The following is an 18,217-nucleotide window of genomic DNA, read 5'->3' on the forward strand; positions in this document are numbered from 1 at the left end:
TTTATAGTTACTTTCATACACTTTTTCTTTTCTAGCTTTTTAAAATCAGTTATATTTAATTACTGAGTGTTTGATAGTTTCCTATATGTGAGTACTCAAAACTTTAACAGTAGCTATTTACTGAAATAGATATGGTATTGAGACCTGTTTATTGCTATTTGGAAAGAAGCATCATACCGGGTATAACAACAAAAGAAATAAGGCATCCTGTAGGTATTGCTTTCATTTAAAATCAACTATTTTCAGGGTAAAAAATATTATATTTCAAAGGAGCCTATTATGCTTCCTGATAAACAGAAAGATCATATGTTTTAAAATTAAAGAGCCATGTAATCAAGTTGTATTTGTGATGTCCTACTCAGGACACCCAGTATTGTAGCCACTGTATTACCCTCTCTGCCTCAGAAAGTGAGACTTTTGCTGTTGCTAAGCTGTGTATCAGCTCCCAGATACAGCAGCTTGTCTGCCTTGCTAGCAAACACTTCAAGATTCTAGCAATTTAAACCTTGTCTTGTAGATAACAATCAGTGAACCCCAGTTCCCAGAGACATCTCCATGAAGTGCCCTGTCCCTCACAGGACACTCACAGAAATTATTAAATTTGCTAGCTCCAAAGAGACAGAGCACACCTCAGCCTGTTAGGTTAGCTAAAGACTCACACATTACTTTATTACACAGCACTGAGATGATTTTGCAATAAAGCAAGAATACGTTTATTATCAAAGAACAGACATTAAGTGATACTAAGAAAGAATAAAAGAGACAGGTATGGTAACAAAATTTATTCTAGTGAATAAAAATGGAGGTTACTCATCTGTAACTGTATGTTCTTCAAGATGCATGGTCCCTATATGTATTCCATGTGTGGGTTCACATGCATATCATGTTCCCAAGTCCGGAGATTCTTAACAAGTAGTGTTTATTGGGCTGCCCAACTGGGCATAAGAGGTAACGCTGGCCAACATCTCAACAGTTCCTCTTCTTACCGCAAGTTCAATAGGATCCAAAGCAGAGAGGAGGGAGGGTGGGTAGTGAAATACAGCTAGGGGTCACCCGTCTCAAATAACTTCCATTTGGTTCTTTGAGTGGGGTCTCTAGGAATTTTCGGACTGGAGGGGGTGTGAGGATGCTGACAGTAAAGATGCTTGAAGAACTGCAGTCCCCACAACTGCTTCTGCAGCAGAGGCCTAAATTAGCACATAATGTTTTGTGAATATGTGAATGAAAATCCAGGTAGCTGCTCTGCATATGATTAGTGTTAGTTCCTCCTGTAGAGAAGCTGCAGAAGCAGCTTGTGCTCTTGTGGAGTGGGGCCTTACCCTACCCGGGGGTGGAATATAGCACGTGTTGATGTAACCAAAAATCCATGTAGAGATTCTCTGAGAAAATATTGCTTGTCCTCATGACATTTTTGCTATAGCAAGAAATACTCCTGGTGATTTTCTGATTGGTTTGGCCCCTTACAAATAGGGGATGTCTGTCATCCAGGGAATTAAGTCTTTCCTCTTCAGCAGTTTTTGCGGTTTTGGGAAGAAAACAGGTAAGTGGATAAGTTGGTTGGCATGGAATTCAGAAACTACTTTAGGGAGGAATTTAGGATGAAGGTGAAGGGAGACTTTCCCCTTGTGAAATGGTGAATCTGCTGTCAGTACTCCCATCTCACTCACCCTCCCAGCCAAAGTAATAGCAATTAAAAATGCAACGTTCATGGAAAGGTGGGTCAGACTGCATGTGGCCAAATGTTCAAACTGAGGTCTGGTGACTACTGACATGATGCAATTGAGGTCCCATTGAGATGTAGAATTGACCACTAATGAAAAGGTCTTTACTAGGCCCTTCTGCAATTTAACTGTTGGGTGAATAAAAATAGAAAGCCTGTCCGCTGGAGGAAGAAAAGCATTGATTGCTGTGAGACAGACTTTCTATGAGCTAAGGGAAAGACCCAAATGCTTCAGTGACAGAAGATAATCTAAAACAACTGAGACATATGTTGAGCCTGAGAAACTGTTTGTGCTGTGTCCAGGTAGAGAAACATCTCTATTTAGCTAGGTAGAAGTTCCCAGTTGAATCTGTTTGGGCCAGTCATGGGTGATAAAAATTATTCTGGCCTTGTTGAGATGGATGTGGGAAAGGCATATCTGAGTTGGTTTGATGATGATAACAGGAGAGCTTTGCCCTAGGAATTTCCTGTTCATTTGGGACTTGAAGAGATCACACTGGGGTGTTCGTCACTGAGTGATTATTTCACTTAGGACAGAGTTGTGTATTTCCCATTCGTAGTCTGCAGATAAGTGCCTGCTTTGGTTGTCTGCTAGAGAATTCTGAACACCTACTAGGTATCTGACTTGGATAGTGATGTGGTTTCTGATGCACCAATTCCAAAGCCTGACTGCGTCTAGGCAGAGGGAAAAGGATCTTCCTCTACCCTGCTTGTTTACATAAAAGACAATGGTGATATTATCTGACATTATTTGCATAAGGAGAGAGTGTATGAGTGGGAGTATTGCCTTACAGGCCAGGTGAACCTCTCTCACTTCCAGCAGGTTAACATGTAGTCTGGCCTTTCATGGGATCCGATAGCCCTGTATGGTGTCGTTGTTTAGGTGGGGACCTGTTCCCAGAAGGAATGTGTCTGTTACAATGGTGGCACTGGGAGCTGGAGTGTTGAAGGGTACTCCCACTCTCATTTGTTCTGGGTTCAACCAGCATGTGAAAGAGGCAATGACCTTGGTGGGAACAGTCACTTTGGTGTCCATGTGGCTTTTGTCTGCTGTGTAGACAGACCAGAGCCAGGCCTGTAGCAGGTCACGTAAGTACACAAGGTTATATGGCCAAGTTGAGAAAGGCATACTTTGACCATAGTTTTTGGTTTACGAGTAACCTGTGTCCTCAGATTGCTTATTGACTGAAATCCTTGTGTGGGGAGGAAATCTCTTGCTAAAATTGAGTCCAGTGTTGCTCAATTTTCTCCTCTGGGAGATGCTGTGTGGCAGAGATGTGGTAGGACTTACGGATGGATGCTGCATGCTTGCCATGCTGGTCCCAGAGGCCCCAGTAGACCCAATAAAAGATGATGACTTGTTGAGGGACATTGGGTACCAGTGGTCCCAGGAAAATTTCTACTTTCTTTCTATTGGTGGGTCAATTGGTACTAGATGGTGAACATTCCTGCCAGAGAAATGGAGTGGAGAGGTTTCCTGTGTTACCAAAGTAGTTTCATCCTCTAGAGTAGCAATGTCTCTCAAAAGGACTCAGAAAGGTACTTGTTGCTTGGAGCTGATGTACAGGGGGTTTCCCAGGCCCGAATCAGAGGGAGGTCTGATCCATAAAGTGTTTCCTCAAAAAAGCTCACAAGTTTTGTGTCTTCAGTGGGGAAATGAGCAGCAGATGCTGCACTTTGCAGAGATATGCATCTCACCCAAACCATAGAAGCAGTGTTGGTGGCTGTCCCTCATGGAAAATGAGTGAGAGCAATAGACACAGTTCTTGAACTCCATGACTCTGGGCATAATCCAAACCGTAAGGACAAGGGGAAAGCAAGCTATACAAATTATACTATATAAAACTCTAACTATTCTAATATAAAAACTATTTAGAGATGTGAGATAGCGAGGGCAGAGGACAGGAGGAGAGTGCTGGAAGGGAGGTATGTGAGCCCAAGAATGCTCAGGGCTCTGTTCCCTGCTGATTAACTAAGTGCCATTAGGGGGCAATTAGGGGCAGCTGGGGCCAATGAAGGACCAGCGAGGAGCTTCATAAAAGCCCTCCGCCCCAAACAGTCAGGGCACAAGCAGGAGGAGTAGGAGTAGGCGTGGAGTAGGAGTGGAGTGGAGTGGATTGGAGTGGAGTGCTGACTTAAAGTGGAGGAGCAGAGCAGAGTGCAGAGTCCTGTGGATGAACGAAGGTATCCGGCTCAAAGAGCCAGAAGGAGGGGGAAAATTAGCCCAGGGGAAGACAGTGCAGCTGGGAACACGGTGCCATTAGCACATAGTTGCCTCTCATAGGGCCCCTGGGCTGGGACCCGGAGGACCGGGTGGGCCCGGGTCCCTACCCCCCTCCTTAGGGAAGACAGGGTGACCGGACACACCCTGGCCCACTAGAGACAGTGCAAGCGTGGGACCCACTAGAGGGGAGCCGACGGCTGCCACAAGACTATATGAAAGAAACTGGAGAAATCCGTGGACACAGAGGATTCCAACTCAAGCCATGCAGTAGTAAAAAGGAACTGGAGAGGCATTGGCCTTGACTGCCTCTGATGCCCTTCCTGATAGCTACCTTCCTTCCTGTCTGGGAGAAAACGTGTTTCTCCCTTTATTTAGTCACAAACTTTAAAGTATAATATCAGTTAGTATCCATAATTCCTCGTGCAGTATTAATGCATACATTTCACAATGATATTAATCACCAGTGTGTCACTGACATTCATAAAACACCTTACTCGATACACTTGTATAGTATAGTAACACTGAATAATCAGTTGATTCAATTGTTTATTCTTAGAATTTCAGATTCCCTGTTTCCCTCCTAGGGTAGCTAAACCCTGATTGTCACAGTATTATAAAATATTTGTGGGCTCAGATGCCCAGTGCTATCTTTACAAATATTTAAGAGGTCATTATGAGCTTTCAAAGTACATTCACCCTAAAATAGTAATTCTTGTCTCATCTGCTTTTTTGTATCTGTTTTACCAAAATAATTTTTAAAAAGGTTATTAAGTGCACATGAGTAGGGAGGGAGTCATGCCATACAGCGGTGCAGAAATCTGTGAATGTACCGTATGCAACAAAATTCATAGGGTGAGAGAAATGTCTTAAAACAGCCTATTCCTCTCATGACAATAGAGGTGATGTTGCCCCAAAAGATCAAGAACACTTTCAATTTTCATGAACCAAGATAAAGATATCATAACCTCTCTGATAATCCCTGAAATATGTATAATAAATTGATGGAACAAGTGGTGCTGCAGACACTATATATTACACAATGCCCCACATTATACTTAATATATCTTTTTTAATTGGATATCCTCCAGTTGGCCCTGGAAAAGTAAAGAGTACCTGGCACTTATTGCATTCTTAAAGCTCCAGGTCAGTGCAATAGCACAAAGAAACCCAAAACAAAATTTCTTTTGATGTGCTTAGATTTATGGACAGGTGGTGAAAGGTGGACGACAATCTGCAGACATGGAAAGCAGGAATATGGATGATAGTGAAAACAACAAAACAAGAAACAAAAACAAGAACCTGAGATCTTAAATATAATTGGGAAACCCTTTGTTGACAGGGCACTCTGCTACTATTGTTAGTGATAATAGTCCCTAATCTCACCTGTCCTGAGTCCAATGAAGGAATTTAGGAAGAAGAAGCTATGCTAGGTCCAAGCTGACCAGGGACTCTCTATGCCAGGGGACTTCCTCAGGAAGAGGGTGGTCCTACTGCTTTACAGCTCCTTTGTGCTATCATAGGGCTATTGAAGCAACCGGAGTTTAGTAATTCATTTAAATTGAAACTGTACTAAGTCCTTTCACCCCATGCTCCAGCCTCTGTGGTAGAATATAATATAACCAAACAAAACCCAAATGGATCAAATGTGTAGCTGATACAGATCAAGCACCCTCCAGGAAGATTCACATTTAAAAAAAAACAAAAAACCAACAACTGGCCACAGGCATCCCAGCGGTAGATCTTGGTATGAGGGTTTGGTGAAACTTTTCAGGAAATGAGACAACCCTTTGTCACTTTGCTTGAAAGACAAATAAGTGTGGAATGTGATTTTGTATTTTATCAATGTCGTCAGACATGATCAGAGAGATATAGTAGCATTCCAGCATAAAGACAGAGTCAGATTTTTCTTGCAGTGATAAATAAAAGGCGCAATAAAAGGAGACGGAAACCTGATTAAGAATTGTTTGTATTCCAGACATTGGAGAAACCGTTAAAAAACTTTGACTGATTCGCTACAGAAAATGCAGGTGTCTGGATCTGGATTGTTACAGTTTTTTAGCTTGTGCCTCCTCTCTTCCCACAACACACACACTAGCACATATACTTTTGAAACATTTAATAAACTTTGGACTCCTGAAAGCTATCACTTTCTGGTTTAGACAATTCTCCCTTCTGTTCCTTTCTTTATAAACTTTTTGCCCATTACCAACAGTACCAGCCAAAGCTCTTGTTTCATGTTTAAAAATCAAGGTAGGAAATCCAACAATTGAACACCCTGTAATGGGAAGGAGTGCATCACCTGAATTAATTAATGAAAAGTGTGTATGTAACCTTAATCTATACCATTTCAATAATGTTGTCAATATTCTTTTCCTTTGAACAGATGTACTTTTGTGTTTCATTCCATGAATGTGTCATGTAATTTACTTTGCTCCTTTTCATATCACTTGGTGGCAGAATGTTTTCTTAGACATGTGTGTCCAATGGAATAAGGTCAACAACAATATAAAAATATGAATGCAATTTAACCAGGAGTCAGCTCATCAACATACAGGGTTACAGTTAAATACCTAAATCATTATGCCTTAATCTTCCCCTCAATTGTATAGCACTGATTTTGATGTCCAATAAGTTTGTAGTTTAATAATACAGGAATAGAAAGACTTATTTAGACAATTCACTGTGACAAACACAAAAACTAAACTTTGAAGCTATTTGTTTAGAACGTGTCATCAAAGTTACATCAAGCATGCAGTATGTTCACTGTAAAAATGCAGTTGCCTTTAATACATATTCTTGCCATCTTTTTATCCTTATTTTTGTAGCTAAACAAAGTGACCTCATTGTTTTCCACTGCATTTTCTCTTAAACATTGGCTGGGATGATTGAGATTGAGGAATGTGGGAAAATGGATTCCCAAGCCACGTCCATCCCCTTTAATTCTGAGCTGTAATTTTTGGCTTGGCTTGAATCACAGTCATCACATTTCAGTCTGAATCTCTCTGTAAAGTGATCTTTCTTAAACATTTCTTTCACTCATCATGGGATCAGAAACAAAGCCATTCTAGTCTTTCACCGAAACACTTACAAATGTCTTTTTACAGAGGAATCACAAGAGCTGAATTTCCTTTAAAAATGTTTGAAAGAAAGGAGGTTTTCATTGCCTGATTGTCCTCTTTGTGAATCTTGTCATCTGTATGCCATAAGCTACAGCTATTTTAATCTGTTTTTGTTTGCAATCCATTTGGTGTCCGCCCAAGAAAATGCAGGTGATTCTAATTAACTTACTGCTGAAGATGTGGAAAAATCTCAATTGTGTTACAGAAAATTATACACTTAAAACCTTCCCTCTATTATTTATAATGTCTTATTAATGAAAATGATTACATGAATATATTTACCACCTGATTCATCTTTGTTCACTTTTTAAATCAACAAGGATTATGACAAAGGGAAAAAACTACCAAACACAGACCTCGAGTACACATGCCAGCTCTTTGATTTAACTGGAACGGCATTTTAAAAAATAACATTACTCTATTTTATGGAACACAGTTTAATATCTGAAATAACTAGGATCCAGTTTCCCCCCCCTAAAAACCTTTTAAAATGCTCTAAAGCCCAAATTCTGCCCTTAAAATGTAAGTGCTTAATTGGAAGATTTTTTCTATATCTGAATGGTTCCTAGAGAGCTTCCATTCTGCTCTTTTTTGCTGGATCTGCTTGTGGGTGGTGTTAATATCTCTGAACTTTATGCTAGCCAGGTCCAATATGTTTAACCCATATGGCTAAGCGTGGACAAAGTACTTTAGTTTATGACATGTGCCTCATCCTAGCTGTCCATTCCAAAAGGTTTTAAAGTAGAGCTGACAACATAGTTCTATCTCGCTCACAAAACACCTCCCACCTTCTCCTCACAGGAAACAACAGCACCTAGTCAATTATGAAAATGACACCTACCACAGATCCAGACAATTATTTAGAATGATAACTGACACAGGAATAATCTAGTGGCAGAACCTCTCTTTCCCCCCCCCCCCACCCCAAATTAAATCAGTTCAACTAGCCAGTAATTTAAAGACGCTCAGTATGTCTCAGAGCCCATCCCACCCACACACTCAGACCTCCACAAGATCCCTAGCAAACAAATGGTCTCTGTATCATGCCCTAAAGATCAACAGATCTAGGTTATTCCAGACCAAGACAGGGACGTATGTTCCAAAGTTGAGGGAGCCCTGACTCAAATGCCCTGCTACCATTTCACTCTCTTTTATACTGAGGGGGCCTCAGTCCCCCTGAGCTGAACTTGAACACCTCTGGTGATTGCCACTTTGGCAATGCAGTACTGATTTTTCAGGTAGGCAAGTCTCAGACCATTTAAGGTTTCATAGGTTAAATTTGTATGAAAAACCAACAGGCAGCAAATACAGATCCCATCGCACTGGCACCATGTATTCCCTGTGAGATACAATGATTAATCAGCCGGTTACTGCTTTTTACTAGCAACTGTTTCTGCTTGTGTGACCCCATGTAGCACAAATTATTTGCAATAGTCTAATATTGAGGTGATAATGGTGTGGATAATAACAGTAAAGTCCAGAAGAAAAGTCTATTTCAGGAAAAAGAAGGTTGCCACTACTAGCCAAGAGCAGATGGAAACAGGCAACTTGGCCATTTCTGAGAGATGATTACAAAAGAGCAGCTGGGGATCTAATGAATGGGGGGAAGAAGGGGTATATCTATGACCAAGAAATATGTATAACATTTCCATTTCTTATATCCCAGCTGTGCCTGTTAATGTCTCAAAACATGCATAGTCGGGGAATAAAGCATACTTGACTGATATTTATTGCAATATGCTTTATACAAAATTTCTATCCGTGTCTGTTCTGTCACACATTATGTCCTCAAAGAGTTAAGTAACATGAAAAATACAGGCTCAAGATTATATCTGTCATGGGTGAAAATATTACATTTATGCCTCAATGTAATCCATTCATTGGTTTATGGACCCCCAAGCCCTCCAGGGAGTGTCACAACTCCACATGATATCCTTGAGTGGTATATTTTGCCTTTGGATCTTTGGTTTAGCTGAAAGAAGTTTAAAAACACATGTAGCCTGACAACTCCCTATTGGCTACACAACTGAGGAGGGTCAAGAGCAGAAGCTATTCCAGCAAAAGCCAGCTGTAACTTATGCTCACTAGACTGGCTCAGGATCAGCCTGTTTCAGACAGTAGCATAGAAAGAATTTATGCACTTTGAGAAATCCTCCTACTTTCATTAAACCATGCCCCATTTGGGGATCCATCATCATAAACATTAGGCCTGCATTTTCTGAGCAACAGCAGAATACTAATGGATGCTGCACTTGGGGGAGGTGTGTGTGTGTTTTAAACTCTTCACTCAGGACTATACACTGCCCTGAGTCAGTCTCACTAATTTTAGTGGGATCTGTGGTACAAACTGAAGGGCAGATATGGCTCTTTAGGCACCCCTACTCCTACTACTGATAGTGGAAATAATTTAGTGCACAATAGAGACAAATCTTGACCCTGTCTTTCACAACAAGAGTAAAATTCACTCCTTACTGCCGTATATGCTGTCTCCTCAGCAGGCTGACCAATGTTGATGATGATTTGGCTCTGATTTGATGAAAGTGGAAGGATTCCACAGTTGGATGCCATGGTTCTGCTGGGCAAGGGTGAGTGGGGAGCTTATGTTCCCTGGTACCCCCATTCCCAATTCTTGGCCCACAGAGGTTACTGCAGAAGGACAGTGACTGGGACTGTGTTATATCTTGGAATGAGAGTCACTAGGGAGATCTCTGACTTCCCCATCCTTGGGCTGTGTGGGTATGTGTAAGAGATCCATTTGGGCACAGTCCTCTTTTCTCCACCTGACAGCTCCCCATGGGGAAAGATGCCCTTTAAGGAATTTCCAGATGCCCCACAGTTATGTGGAAGGAAGTCAGGGATAGGTACTGTGTACTGTACACTATCTGTACATCTCTGACATCCTTCCCCAGTACTGCAGGCTGGAAGAGAGAATATAATTCTGCCACTGGGTAGGCAGGATGTGTTCCATGGGTATAGAATCTTAAGTGGCCATCTGATGGGATTGAAATAGCCATTCATATCAAAGGAGCTGGGTTTGGCCCATACAGTAAGAAAAGAACAGATCATCACAGTTAATTCCAAATTTTGTAGTTTGTTAGAAAAGCTGTAATGGCAGAACTGGACCCATAAATGGAGATTTAGGCTCTGATTTTCAAAGGGTGCTTACCATTAATTCCCCTGTTTCACACACTATGAAATGAGGGCACAATTTTGCAGGCATATAAATGTCTGTCTGATTTTTAAGTATAATCAGGTAGTTAGCTGTCTATCTAGAAGTATTTATAATCTTTCAACATTGTATTTGCAAAATGGGAGAGCTTTTTTAAAAATCAGGCCCTTAAATCCAAGCCCTGATGTCAGATAAATGTGAGTGCAAAGCATGGGTGTGCAAAATGTGGACCTCATTTATAAAATATGCAGACGTATACACCAACATATCTAATTCTTAGAATTTGATGTCTGGCTATTATATAAATGTGATGACAAATAAGGACTTATATTCATATGATGTTATATTTATTTTCTATACAGGACTGTATTTTTTCTAGTAAACATTTTATATTTTTTTACGTAGTACTGAAAAAGACCATAGGAATCTGCTCTTTTTAACCCTTGTAAATATATACAGTCTCATCTTGAGTTTGAACATCCCAATTGATGCCAGCTTATATGTTTAATATAAGTTTTTAACCTTTTTTTAATTGGTATATTATGTTCTTTTAGTGTGTTCCCGCATTATAAAATGCTGTATGTTTAAAATGGTAAATAGATATAGTAAAATTCTTAAATAAAAATCTTCTCATGGGCTATTTTCCATGTAATCCCGATCCCTCACCATGCCCAGAGCAAGTATATTAAAAAGTGATATCATGACAGTAATAAGAGAAGAAGATGAAAACATATACATTTTAATATGATGGGGGAGTTGCTTGGTTAGGTCTCCTTTTGTATCTACCAAACATAGTTCACTTCCTCTCCCTAGACGTAGGTCTTTCCTCTCATTGCCAATTACATCCACTGCTCTAATCACTCCAAGTCACTTGGCAATTTGGTTTTGCCTTCCTGTGTTTGCCACTCCTATAATTTTGGCCAAAAATTTTTGTGGATGAATTTCCTCCAAAGAAACACATGGCAAAAGCCATTGAACAAAGTCACAAATGTTTGTAAAAACTTTAGGTAGTCCTGAACTGGATTTCAAATATCCAAATGTGCCTGTGTTTGGAAACTGGCAGACACTTTACTGTTTTGACAGAAGCAACTCTGCGGATCATTGGAAATGTTTTCCAGGCCACAGTTTGAGAAGCACTATTACGCTGTAATACATTAAAATAGCACATAATTTAGCTTAAGAATTGCTCTGGTACTATATGTCAAAACAGGGAGTTTTGAGTATTACAACAGTTTTAAACAGAACAAATAACCCTCCACACATACCATATTCAGAAACAAATATATTTAAGTTGAAACACAAATAATGTAACAAACACAATAGAGAATGAAGCAAAACAATGACTTTTGAGGAGAAATAGTCTAGCTGTCTTCTTTATATACAGCAATGTGCACTGAGTATTTGTTATCTGATTTTGAGGTGAAATTAGTGCAGCAGATATTGCACAACAATGTCAAATTATAGTAAGGATCAGATTTTAAGCAGTCGAGTTATAGGTATAATTTTTGCTTGGATCATCCCCTCTGCTTATGCAAGTAAAGCAGACACTATTCAGGTTCATGGAATGAAGTAGAAAGCTGGAGAAGAGTGGCAAGTGGCTCAACTGGAATTTTGCTAAGGCTCACAGAGAAGGAGTTTTAGGGGACTTGTGCAGGAGAGCGTGGCATACGTTTTCATGCACCATCCCCTCTTCAGTGGAGGTTTCTGTAGAATACATTCAGCTGTCATTACTTGATGATGTCTCCTTTGGAACTATCCAGCATTGCTACAAATGTTCTTACACAATCTCCCCTTGAAATCTATATCAAATGTATATTTCAATACACATTTAATGCCTGGCATAACATGTAAATGCACAATAAGAAAGATTATGAACAATTTATGGTGTGCAAGTTCATCCACTACTTTCCAAACATCAGTTACTTGTCAATATTTACAAAATACCATAATTAAATATTTTAAAGATGAAGGGCCAGAATCTCCAGACCATTAATGCAACTTTAAACCTGTCTTGACTGGCCAGTGGTGGTGAAGAAGTCGGTTTTCACCAGATGAGGATTTGCCCCTATTGTTCTATAAAGGTTAGTTAAAAAAAATTTCTGAAATCTGATAATTTTACACTGAATGGATAATTGCTAAACCAATTGATATATATGTATATATGTATAATGCTTAAGGAATGCCTGTGTCTGCCAAACTATGCACCAAGATTTAGTTCAATACAAATTTCAAATCTAAGCATTAGAGAATGCTGAAACAAAGACTTTATTTCAAATATGACAGATTTTTAGTTCTAGCAGCTCTATTGGGTATCACTACAACAGGAAACATTTTTTAAAACATTTCAGAGTTGATCCATTTTCCACTGAAGTCAATGGAAGTAGTACCACCATAAAGAAGTCAGAACTTACTAACAGATACCATATTATCACCAAAAGTATTTTCTGCTTTAGAAATAGGGAAAGATTTGGTAGGAGCTGGTCAGAAACTTCTGAACATTATTTTGTTCATTGAAAAATGCTGAGTTGTCAAAATGCAAATTGTTCTTGAACTGGGGTTGTGTCAGATGAATTTCCCAACTCACAAATATGTCAAGAAATATTTTTTTTAAATCTGTTTTTCTGGCTCAAAATGTTTCCTTTAGAAACTCAAGATAATTAGACTGAAATAAGGTTAAATAAAAGAAAATAAGGTCAAATAAAAAATGTTTAAAAATGATTGAAATTAAATGCTTTGATTGACTCAAACTGAACAAAATACTTGCTGTAATTCATGAATGTTTTCAATATTTTATCTTTATGTTATGATTCAAGACAGGGAAAATGTCATACTCTTGAAAATACTCATGAAAACTGTTTACTTCCCAGGTCTGGCTGTGATACCTCAGATACCCACTGTGTGGTAACTGTTGGCAATTGATAACTCTCTAATGTCAACCATTAATGTAGTTTGCCACATATCTCTATTTTAATTCAGAGTAACCCAAATCTGAGCATATAGTTTGAAAATATGGGGCCAGATTTTCCTCAGAAGGAGTGGGAGATGAGCCTTTCATCCCCTTTGGGGTTTCTTATAACCTGATAGGCCATTAATCCAGAGTTTATAAAAGCTGATGATTTAAAAAAAATATTAAAGAATGGATTTTTTTTTTTACCTAAATTATATATTTTTATTTTGTTATTTAAAGTATAGTAAGTTTTTGTTTGTTTGTTTTTTAAATAAACTCATTTATAATGAAATCTGGATTTAATACAGAATATGTTAAGGCCTAAACATACTATAATTTAGTTGTAAATGTGAACCATGTTTTGATAAGAGAAGTTTATGTATCCAAAACATTTAATAGTGTTTTATTCAATACAAATAAATTGTATATGCTGTTCTGTGTTTTTTAAATTAAGAAAAGGCCACTAACCTTGTGCAGTAACAGTGATTCTTTGAGATGGGTGTCTTGGCTGGTGCTCCACTTCAGGTGCACATGCAGCTCTTGAGCTCCTAATCAGAGACTTTGTTAGCAGTGTCCATTCAGCCCACGCATGCACTTTATACACCCTCATGTTGTGCTCTGAGGGTTTACTGGGCTGTATGAGTGAACTGCCCTCAGTCCCTTCTCTATCTGAATGTCCAACAAGAATAGTCCAAAGCGGAGGAGAAGGAGGGAGGGTGGTAGAGCATCCATAGGGATGCACATCTCAAAGAACCACAGTTACGGCACAAGGTGAGTAACCTTTTCTTCTTCTATAGGTTCTTCCACTTCAGGTGACTCCTGAGCACCTGAGGAAAGAGGAAGGAGCTTCGGAAACAAGAAAAGACTGAAGACAGTATAGCAGAAGCAAGTGTTGCCTCAGATTTAATGGTGTGGACCAACGCATAGTGTTCAGAAAAGATATGGATTGAGGCCCGTGTAGCAGTTCTGCATACGTCAGACACCACCCATTTGGGGGGGAGGGGCAAAGCACCAGGCGCATCATAGCAAGTAATAATACACTCAGAGATCCATCTTGACAGTCTCTGTGAAGAGATTGTGGACCCTTTTGATCCTTCTGCAATGGAGATAAAGAATCTAGGTGATATCTGAAATTGCTTTGTCCTATCCAGATAAAAAGATTGCCCGTTGTACATCTAATGTATGAAGGGAAGTCTCCTGCTGAAACTCATGCGGTTTAGGAAAAAATACCTGTAGATGAATAGACTGGTTAAGATGGAAATATGACTGCACTTTAGGTAAGAACTTTGGGTGCAGTCATAGGGAGACCTTGTCCTTGAAAAATATCCTAAATAGGGGGTCTTCCATCAAAGCTACAATTTATCCAACCCTGACAGTGATGTGATTGCTATTAAAAAGGTCATCTTCATAGATAAGCAAAGCAAGAAGCAGGCTGACATAGGTTCAGAGAGAGGTCCCATAAAATATCTAAGTATCAGGTTGAGATTCCAAGATGAAGCAGGATCCTTAACCTGAAGGCAAAGATTCCCCAGACTCTTAATAAATCTTGAGGACACAGGATGCAGAAAAATAGAAAACCTGTGTAGTGGGGGATGAAAAGATGATATTGCAGTGGGATGGGAAAGAGCGGGGATGTAAAGTGAATGGAGTAGCCCAATGTTATAACCTCCATGAGCCACTTGTCTGTTATAATACACCTCCAGGTCTGCTGGCAATAGGAAAGTCATTCTCCAAAAGTGGGGAGGTTGACAAAGCATTGCAGCTTGCAAACTACAGGCGAGGGGAGGAATTGAGCCCTTGACTACCCACAATGATAAAAGGGTACTAACTGAAGGAGGGCAGAAAGCACTTTTCCTCTGGAATTTCTGTCTTTTTCAAGTGGATTCAGTTGTTCTGCGAAAACTGGAGAACTGAGCCGGGCACAATCTCTGGGCAGTTTGAGACCCGCTAAGTCTCTTCTTGTTTGTAGAAGTGTAACCTCAATGTGGCCCTGGAGTCTGTCAGAGTGTGCAGGAGCTAGTCCAGAATTCCTGAGAAGAGTTTCTGACCATCAAACAGTAATCTGGAGACCAGGTTCTCAGTATCAAAAGTCATTCAGTACCCACATGCAGTGGGGACCTTGGCTTTTTTAACAAAGTCCCTGGAGTAATGGAATTCCTGTGGTACAGAGTAGGTCAGTACTATAAAGCAATTGACTTGGGCAGTACAGTTGGTTTGGAGCACATAGGCACCAGGGCTGAAGGTGTGTGCTTTGATTCTGTTGGTTCTGATGGAGCCAAGTGGGAAGACCCCATTGGTAAGTCTGAAATAGAAAGAGATGATCTGGATGCAGGTGGTATTGGGGTCCTGTTGGCACCGTGTTTCTCCGAAGTGCTCCAGGATCAACCTGCTCCACCATCAGAGGAGGAGTCTTTTACCTCAACGGTACCGAATCGAGAGGTTGAAGCCTCTGACAACATAGACCTAGCAGAAGAGTGGGACTTCTTGGGAGCTAGTCCCTTTTGGTGAGAGACCAAGCTCCTTTTTTTTGAGCCTTCTCTGAGTCTTCTGAGATCTTCCCCTTCTTCGGTGAGACAGCTAAAGTTGAAGGGACACTGGATCTACCTGGGGACAGATGTGGGGTGGGTGGTCTCCTGACCTTACTCAGAAAAGGTCTGAAAGGAGTGCACCATCAGCAGCTGCTTCAGTTTGTTCTTCTGATGCTTTGGAGCGCTAGATTTTAGAGTAAGGGAAAAGTTACACTTTTGGGAGATATGGGACTCTCCTAAATGATAGATACAATAGAGTGGCCATTGCTGATTGGGATAGCCTCCCAAGACAGAGAGGCAGTATTTGAAACCTGGAGAGCCAGGTATTCCTAACCAAGCCAAATAAATCCCGCAGAAAAAATGGAGGAGAATAAAGTGAGAGAGGAAAAACTGAAACCTCTCACAACTGCCTAACTAATTCCATACTAACAGCAACTAACACTAACTAGAAACACTAACCTAACTAAAGAACTATAAAACATGCTGAGGCACAAACAAGGCAGACATGGTAAAGCTCTGTCTCAGGCTGAGGCAGTAGAGAAGGAACTGAGGGTGGTTTGCCCACGGAGCCTTATATACCCTTGGAGCATGGCACAAGTTATATAGTGCACATACCCGAGTCGAACAATACTGCTAACACAAAATCGCCGATCAAGAGCTTGGGAGGCACATGTGCTCTTGAAGTGAAGCAACCATAGGGACACTACTCAAAGAAGAAATTCTATTTATTTTCCTAATGCAGCTTGACACAAATCATGAGCAAAAAGTTAATTATCTAGTAAATAAACAATATATCATTTACTATTTTAATATGCTAAAAATGTACAATTTATAAGTGAAAATATTAAGCTATATAATTGCTTAAATAAATAGATATAGTCATAGTATATCCTCCTTGGTAGCAAAAGGATAAACCAAATCTAGTGTAAAGGCTCTATTTAGTTGTACATCAACATGTTTTAATGGTTAAATCAACCAATCAAAATGCACCTTTCTTTAAAAAATAACTGAAGTACAAATGGAAAAGTTGATTACAAGTGATTATTTAAATCAAGGCTTTCCACTTGGTGATTTAAATCAATCTATCCTGCATGAATCCCTGTGCTCTTTTGGATTTTGGAGGTGTGGAGTAATATTTGTATTTCCTTGGTGAATGTGCATATAGGCTGGCTATGATCTTGACAACTGATTTGCATGTCTTTTACCCTGAGAAAAACCTGGAATCTATATTTTCTAATAGTAAAGACTATGGAATAGTCTCCCAAGTATGTCGAGGAAAACACATCAATTCAGTTATTTAAAACTGGATGGAAGGAGGCACCAGAATATATGCTGTGTGGAGTATCTTTCATTGACAGATGGATTAGATGACCAAATAGGTCAATTCACTCTCTAAATTATATATTTATAGTATGCTATGAAGTGACAAGGCAAAATTCTGTTTGGAACTTCACTCAAGCCAATGAGGTTGTTTGCATGGAGCTATGCAGAATTTGGTATATATAATTACAATGTGGACACTTAAAACTCTTCTTAGACCAATAATCTGTGAGGATCCTGATTGAGCTAGAGCAATCTATTAGGTTAATGTCTAATTTGGAGATCTTTAAAAGAAATACTAATTTAATAGCACATAATGGCTTAACATGTAAGAGCCTATTTGGGGATTTCTTAGTTACCAGATTATTAATTCCATGCAATGTAACAGTTTTATAAATCCGCTGGGGGTAAATTGAGTTACAGAAACAACCATAGGGACTAATTTTTAACATGGCCTTAATTTGTCCTCTTCTTTGCCCCTGAAATTATTTGTGGTTTAGTCTTTGATATGACATGAACTGCTCTAGCAAATAATAACAATGATTAAACTACAACCACAGTTAGTTGCTCCTAAAAGTTGCAGATAGAAAAAGGGAGACAATTTTTTGAAATCCACCCCATAGCATTTAGGTAGACACAACAAAACTATTTTTTAATTTCCTTTTATTGCAGTAGCACTTCCTTTTAAAAATAATACCAGTCCAGGTACTATAATATTAATTTTCATAAAATACAAAAAACAATTAGTCTACATCAAGAAATAATTGCTTACCTAATTTTATTTAAAAATCATAAAGTCATTTCTGAGTAACAGGGGTACAAAAAGTATCTGAAACCACTAACTAGTTTTTTAAAAAGCAACCAAAAAATGGAGTTTTCTTTCTTACTTTTTTAAAAAACATTTTATAAACATTTCCTTCCAGTCTAAGACTCATCTTGACAAGTTTTATCCTAAAGTGTGTTTTTTATAGTTGAACTATTAAGTTCTTAATGTAGGGGCTTGCAATGGAAACACCAGCGGGTCCATAGCTGTGATGGTGTAAATGATGCTACTGGGCTATAGCACTGTTTCTCACATCCTGGATTTTGAGGCGGAAGGGTGAATATCATTTATTCTTTTATATTTTTTGTGGATGGAAGGTGGATCTCATCAAGTATGAGCTTCCCTTCATCTAGCTCTGACTAGGGGT

General features: G+C 39.4%; 1 protein-coding gene across 4 annotated transcripts in view; it reads right to left on the reverse strand.

Moving 5' to 3' along the window:
• The window catches only part of ARHGAP15 (Rho GTPase activating protein 15), a 431,141-nt gene that overhangs the window by 136,471 nt on the left and 276,453 nt on the right, over positions 1-18,217 (reverse strand). The window lies entirely within an intron of this gene.

This window comes from Emydura macquarii, unplaced genomic scaffold (genome assembly GCF_026122565.2).
Source record: "Emydura macquarii macquarii isolate MOO-44397 ecotype Brisbane River unplaced genomic scaffold, CSIRO-AGI_Emac_v2 contig_1253, whole genome shotgun sequence".
NCBI lineage: Eukaryota > Metazoa > Chordata > Testudines > Chelidae > Emydura > Emydura macquarii.